Raw genomic sequence first — 7,043 nt, forward strand, 5'->3', positions numbered from 1 at the left:
ACACAAACCGATCATGTCGATGGTCATCACACGCGCCGCCGCCGAGATCGGGGACGACGCCCTACGCGAAGTCTTTGCATGCCTGCCGGGCCTACGCGACCTCCTCCGCTGTGCGGCCACCTGCAAGCGGTGGCGCCGCATCGTCACCGGCTGGGACTTCCTCCGCCGCGCCGGCCTCTGGCCGGACACCGCGTGCCGCCCGTGCGTCCTCGCTACGATCTTCTCCCAGAACTATTACACCGCCTACAATTACAGGACAAACCATGATCGCTATGAGCCTCCGCGGTTCCTCAGCCTTCAGGCCAGCCTCGACATCCATGGTACCTTCGACTCCTGCGTCACCGTCCGCACCGTTAACCAACAGCTCTTTGGCCACGCGAGGCCCCTTGCGGCGCGCCGCGGTTTCCTCCTGGCGCGCGTTCTGCTGCTTTCTTCCTCGCAACAGCAGGGAGACGGCGACTACGGCCCGAAGAAGCTCAACCTAGCGGTGTGCCGCCCTCTGCTTGACAGAAGGAGCACACAACTTCTCCCGCCGACTCCCTTCAACAAGACGTCCTACTTGGACTATGCCTTGGAAGGCTGCGCGATTATCACGGCCACCGATCACACCATCGTCCGAGTTGACATCCATGGAGATCAACCTACCACGCCTACATATAAAAACAGGAGGGGAGGCGGCGGCCAGAGGTAAGGGACGAGGAAGTGCCCAGCTCGTCGACCAGATGGAGGAAATATTTGGGAGGGCATGTTGTCGTGCATGAGGAAGAAGATAGGAGGTGGGTCTTGGGCACGGAATCGCCGCGGACATGCTGGGGTCAGGTACTTTGGCGGCGGTGCTCGGAGGGCCTCAGATGAAGACGCGTTGCAGGGTGTAGAGCGGTGGTGCACAGACGACAGCGAGCGGTGGCGGCAAGCAGGGGAGCTTCGAGCCACACACGGCAGCTCCAGTCCCTCGAGACGATGGGCGGGCGAAGACGGCCACAACATCCTTGATGGCTATTTCTTTGGAGTCGTCGACGAGATTATGGATTTTTGTAAAGCAGGAGTTGTAGCGTCATTGGCCGCCTAAGCCTTGGTCTGGACCGACAACTGGACGCCGGTTCTTCTGAGGAGTGGTTTCTAATTTGGCAGACCTTCTGGTGAAGGAGATCCCAAGCCGGAGGAGTGCGGGGCATGGCCCTAGCCGATGGCCCAAGACAACACGGTGCTCACGAGTAGTTTCCTGTATTTTTTTGGGGGGGAGGGGGGCAAAAGGGATTTTATTCACTGTTAATAACGTGCGGAATACAAATGATATCAGGCATAATCCCTAGCCAAACATGGCGCCCTACTGCTAGAGAAGTAGCAGCCTTAACCAAAGCATGAGCTTCATAGTTCGACTCACGACACTCAAAAGAAAAATTAACAAAATCTAGCTCCTCCATGCGATCCTTTATCTCGTGAAGAACTGGACCATAGACCGGTGCCCCTCCTTTGTTGATGTTGTTCACCACCTCAAGGCAGTCCGAAGCAACCTGTACTCTCCGTGGATTCAGATCTTTGGCTAAAGCCAAAGCTTCATTGCATGCTTGCGCTTCCAAGCTCGGCGGATCCACTAGGCTATCAAAAACAATAGCAGAAGCTCCCAAAAAAGTTCCCGCCTCATCTCTACAAATAACAGCCGAAGCTCCTTGAGCGCCACTCCTGGAAATTCCTCCATCTACATTCATCTTCGCATTACCAGTTGATGGCTTCAACCATATGTTTGTACTCCTAGCGCGATCTGTAGCCGTCATAGTGTTCCTTCCACGAGTGTATGATATATTCAGATCCTCCAGATAGCGGTTTATGAAGCTCATGGTGCTCAATGGGCTCTGGAACTCCCCATCATGAATCGCTCGTCTTCGCGCCCACCAAATGGCCCACATGGTTACCAATACCCGGGCTAGATCCTGCTGATTCAAAGTCTCGAACAGCCAGAACAGCCATAGACGCGCGTCCTCCATACGGGTCGATATCACATGCTCCAGTGTGTCCTCATCTATCAAGGCCTAGACGCACCTCGCCATACAACACTCAAAAAGTGAATGCCTCCACGTATCCTGGGCCGAGTTGCAAATTGAACATGCATCTATATCCGCCATCTTACGCTCATGTCTAGTTGTTCCAGTCGGTAGCAATGTATGTGCCAATCTCCATGTAAAAACTCGCACCTTTGCTGGAACTTTAACCTTCCACAGTTTCGTCCATGATTTCTTCTCCGCCTCATGATTGGAGTGTCCTGTTCTCTCCTCCAACCACGCCTCCCGTTGCGCCCGTACGCCGGTAATCATCTTGTATGCAGACCGGACGGAGAAGACTCCTCGTTTGTCATAATGCCATGACCAAAAATCCTGCTGTAAACGGGAGCTTAGCGGGATGTTTTTTATGACATCAACATCAGGACCAACAAAATGAGCATTCAGCTTCTAAACATTCCATGTCTTCGTCGCACTGTCAATTAATTCGGATACCAAAACTGGCGGGTTTTGTGAGATGGCGCATAGCGGCCGATCTCTTGGCAACCAATTGTCATGCCAAATCCTGGTCTCATGCCCCGTTCCGATCCGTTTTATCAAGCCCAAGTTGAGTACATCTCTTCCTTCCAACAATGCTCTCCATACTTGAGATGGGTTCGTACCAATATTTGCTGTTAGTATATCACTATCCGGGTGGTACCTTGCTTTGATAATCCGAGCACTAAGAGAGTTTGGCTCTTGCATTAATCTCCAAACTTGCCTCGCAAGAAGCGCCAAGTTGAACAGTTCTATGTCCCGAAAGCCCATTCCACCCATGTACTTTGGTGTTGATATTGTCTTCCATGAGACCCAAGCCGTCTTCCTCTCCCCTCTCTTGCTACCCCACCAAAACTTCCTTAGCAGACCGTTTATATGTTCACAAAACCCACGGGGTAGCTTAAAACATGACATGGAATAAGTCGGAATGGCTTGAGCAACCGACTTGATCAATACTTCCTTTCCTCCTGCCGACAAACACTTCTCCATCCATCCCTGGACATGCTTCCAAACTCTATCTTTCAAATATTTGAAGCACCCCTCCTTTGATCTTCCAACGTCCAAAGGCAAACCAAGATACTTCTCGGTCAGGGACTCATTATGAACATTGAGAACATTCTTCACCTCTACCCGGGTACTCTCCGGTACCCCTCGGCTGAAGAAGATTGAGGATTTATCCGTGTTGATTCTTTGGCCTGATGCGTTGCAGTATATATGCAACAACTCCTGAACGCGGGCCGCTGCCGTGCTATTCGCTTCAAAAAACAAAAGACTGTCATCCGCAAACAGTAAGTGATTCACTTTCGGGGCTGTAGGAGCCACTTTGATGCCTCTCAATCCCTCCACCCCTTTGAGCAAACAAGATAATCCCTCGGCCGCCAACAAAAACAGACATGGGCTGATCGGGTCTCCCTGTCTCACACCACGGGAAGGCCTGAAAGAGTCTAAAACTCCACCGTTAAACAACACAGAAAATGATACTGATGTGACGCACCTCATGACCGTTTTCGTGAAGCGTGGGCTTATTCCAAGTTTGAGCATCACTGCCCTAAGATACGATCATTCCAAACGATCATACGCTTTCATCATATCCAGCTTCAAAGCACAAAATCTGTTCCCCTTAACTCTCCTTGTTTTCATATAGTGTAGACACTCATATGCAGTGATAAAATTGTCGGTAATGAGCCGTCCTGGAACGAAAGCCGACTGCTCCTCAGAGATGAGCTCAGGAAGAATTAGTTTCAGCCTGTTTGCTAAGACCTTTGAAGCAATTTTGAAAATCACATTACAAAGACTTATCGTCCGGAACTGTCCTAAAAGTTTTGGACTTGTTATCTTGGGAATCATCACAATGAACGTACTATTGATATCTTCCGGTGAGTCCTCTCCATTTGGCACTCGGATAATCATACTAGTTACCTCATCACCACATAGCTCCCAATGACGCTGAAAAAAATGTGCTGGGAAACCGTCAGGTCCCGGGGCTTTAGTGGGAAACATTTGAAATAAGGCCTCCTTTACCTCCTCATTGCTGTAAGCTTTGTTCAAAGCCACATTCATAGCTCCATCAACCCTTGTGGGTATGTGAGAAAGAACCTCTTCCATCCCAATAGTACCCTCAGATGCATAGAGGTTCGAATAAAAACTGCTAGCCATCTGCGCCATCTCTTCCGGATCATTAGTCATCGAGCCATCTTCCTTCTGGAGCTGTGTGATTTTATTCTTTGCCCTCCTAGCGCTTGCTTTTTTCTGAAAAAATTGTGTGTTGCTATCTTCCTCAGTCAGCCATTGAATCCGGGATCGTTGGCGCATCATGATCTCCTCCCTATACGACAACTCAATCATTCTATCCTGCACTTCTTTCTCCTCTTGGCCTGGGCTGACCCGAGCTGGATCAGCCCGGAGAGCTGCAAGTCGTAGCCGCAGTAACCTTAGCTCCTGTCTTATCGATTCGAAGGTGTTCCTGCCCCATCTCCGCAGTGCACTGGCCATCGCCGTCAATGAGGAGTTTCCTGTAAGGTGCTTCTGCTGCTCATGCATGAATTCAAGTCCGTGGATTTTGGGCTGCACAATTAACATCAAAAATCTGATTCCTTCGCTCCACACAACTAGCAATCCTCCTCCCCTCAGCTACACAACAACAAAAATCTCCAAACTCCAATCACTAACTTTGATCTAAGTGGCGGCGAGTTTGTTCTGGATGTAAATATAGAACATAGCCAATTTAAAGCACCACGAGTTCCAAGAAGGAATGAATGAGGAAGGATATATAAGGAAAGAATAAAATCCATGAAAAATAGAAGGAAGAATAAAAAAAGGAAAGAGGGATTAAATAAGAATTGAGGATGAGAGAAGGAAAGCTTCCATGTGCAATATGAGGCAAAAAAGGAAAGTAATCATGTATTGAAGAGACTCGTGAACTATGGGAAGGAGAGTCCGTCTGGACACATACAAATTAGAGAAGTAGAAAAAAAAGTAGAAAGGACCAACGAATATGTTTTTATGGACGCGTATAACTTGAGGACATACAAAATTAGATGCCTTGCACTTGAAAAAGAAACTTACATCATGCAATGGGATCATCATACATGTGATGCCGATCTGATCTATCAGGAATATATAAAAACATGCATGAAAAGTTTTTTTTATGGAACATGCATACAAAACGAGCTTAACGTGAGCACATACAAAATTAGATGCCTTTGCACTAGAAAATATATATTATATTGTGGTCGATCAAGATTTTGTGTTGTTCAAAAAATTAATCGGATGCACTAACGCACGACTTACCCAACATCACCCATGGAGGACACGGCAGTAGCATGCAATCAGATCATCATCACATGCGCGGACGGTATCGCACATTAAATGGTATGGCGCCCATCACGCTTGGAGGGATGAGCAGACACATGCGTGCATTGGAATTCCCGATAATAATACTAGACATATTTTATTAATTAAATGGATAAAAATACAACTTCATTTACATGTGAATTGCAAAATTATAAAAAAGAAATAAACTCTGAAATATATTTCCGTTATTTAAAATTAAGTTATAGGGCTTAAACATAAAATTAACCAGTAAAATAGAATATAAGATTAAAGTTAAAGTAAATTATAATGCAATTCCAATCATAAGTTTGTTGAAGAACAATAAGATATTCGACAAGAAAAATAAATGGATACACACCAAAATTACTTCACCCCATATACGAGACATTTGGTAATTATGCCCCCAAAATATCATAGTTTTTCTCTCTGAGGCTGATGAATTTTTTCTTTGTGTCTAAATCATCTTGAATCTTTTTTTAGCTAAATTGCTAGGTGTTGTGTTTAGGTGCACATGCCATGGGTGAACTACTTCTTTATATATGAATTGTTATAGACGTCAAAAACTAAGATTCGATAATGTGATACTAATATTTGACGTATCAGAATTGTTTAACTCAAGTGCAAAATATTGCGATAACACATGCAAAAAAAAACTATGTCTAATCACAATAAAAAATTTCATTATTTGTTGGTCATATGCTATATTTTTCTAAGAACAAAACAAATCATCGCTCTTATTTTTCAGCTCGACCCACTAGCACCCATCACCAAAGTACAAGGAGTTGGACTCAGAGTCCCTAATGTGTGCGACACCAACTCTGCACTTTTATCTGTTATATTAGCCAGAGATGCGGGATCTTTGGACAACCCTCCTAATATTTATGTTGTTTCTCGTGTGGCAGTGTGGAGAATTTCAAGGAGTTTGTTGATGCCGACATGTCCATTGAGTTAGTGAAGTGAGGTTTTTTTATCTCCCGTTGCAACGCACGGCCATTTGTGCTATTATATATTACAAAAACACTCCACAAAACACATTTGAAAAATGTTGAATAAGTATTAAAAAATATTGAAAACAAGTATTTAAAAATGTTTATCATGTATGAAAATATTGAAAAGTATTTCAAAAATAATGAACGAGTATTTGAATTAAACAAGTACTTGAAAAAAATGTTGACCATGTATATAAAAATGTTTAACAAGTATTTTAAAAATGTTGAACATGTATATAAAAATGTTGAATAAAAAACGAAAACAAAAACAAAAACCAAAAGTAAAAACCCAAGAAAAAAAAAACTAAACCAAAGGAAAAAGAAAATGAAATAAACTGAAGAAACAAATAAAAAGACCCAGAGAAAAAAAGAAACCAAAAAATGGAGAAGAAAAAGAAAAGTGAAGTAAAAAAAAGAAAACGAAAAAACAAAGAAAAAACAGAAACAGAAAACCGTGAAAACAATGAGAAAACCGGCTTCATTCGCCTCGTACTTATCAGGTGCTAGACTTGGGCGTGGTGGCGCTAGCCTCCAATTGAGCGAACAGGGGCTGGCCCGATTACTGGCGCGTATAATCACCTGAGGCGTGCGAGAAAAAGCATAATAGCCCCACCAAGCCCACCAAGCACCACACCCACCCCTAAAAAAAAAGCACCACACCCTCCCCTAAAAAAAAAAGCACCACATC

The sequence above is a fragment of the Triticum dicoccoides genome, chromosome 5B (genome assembly GCF_002162155.2).
Source record: "Triticum dicoccoides isolate Atlit2015 ecotype Zavitan chromosome 5B, WEW_v2.0, whole genome shotgun sequence".
Taxonomy (NCBI): Eukaryota; Viridiplantae; Streptophyta; class Magnoliopsida; order Poales; family Poaceae; genus Triticum; species Triticum dicoccoides.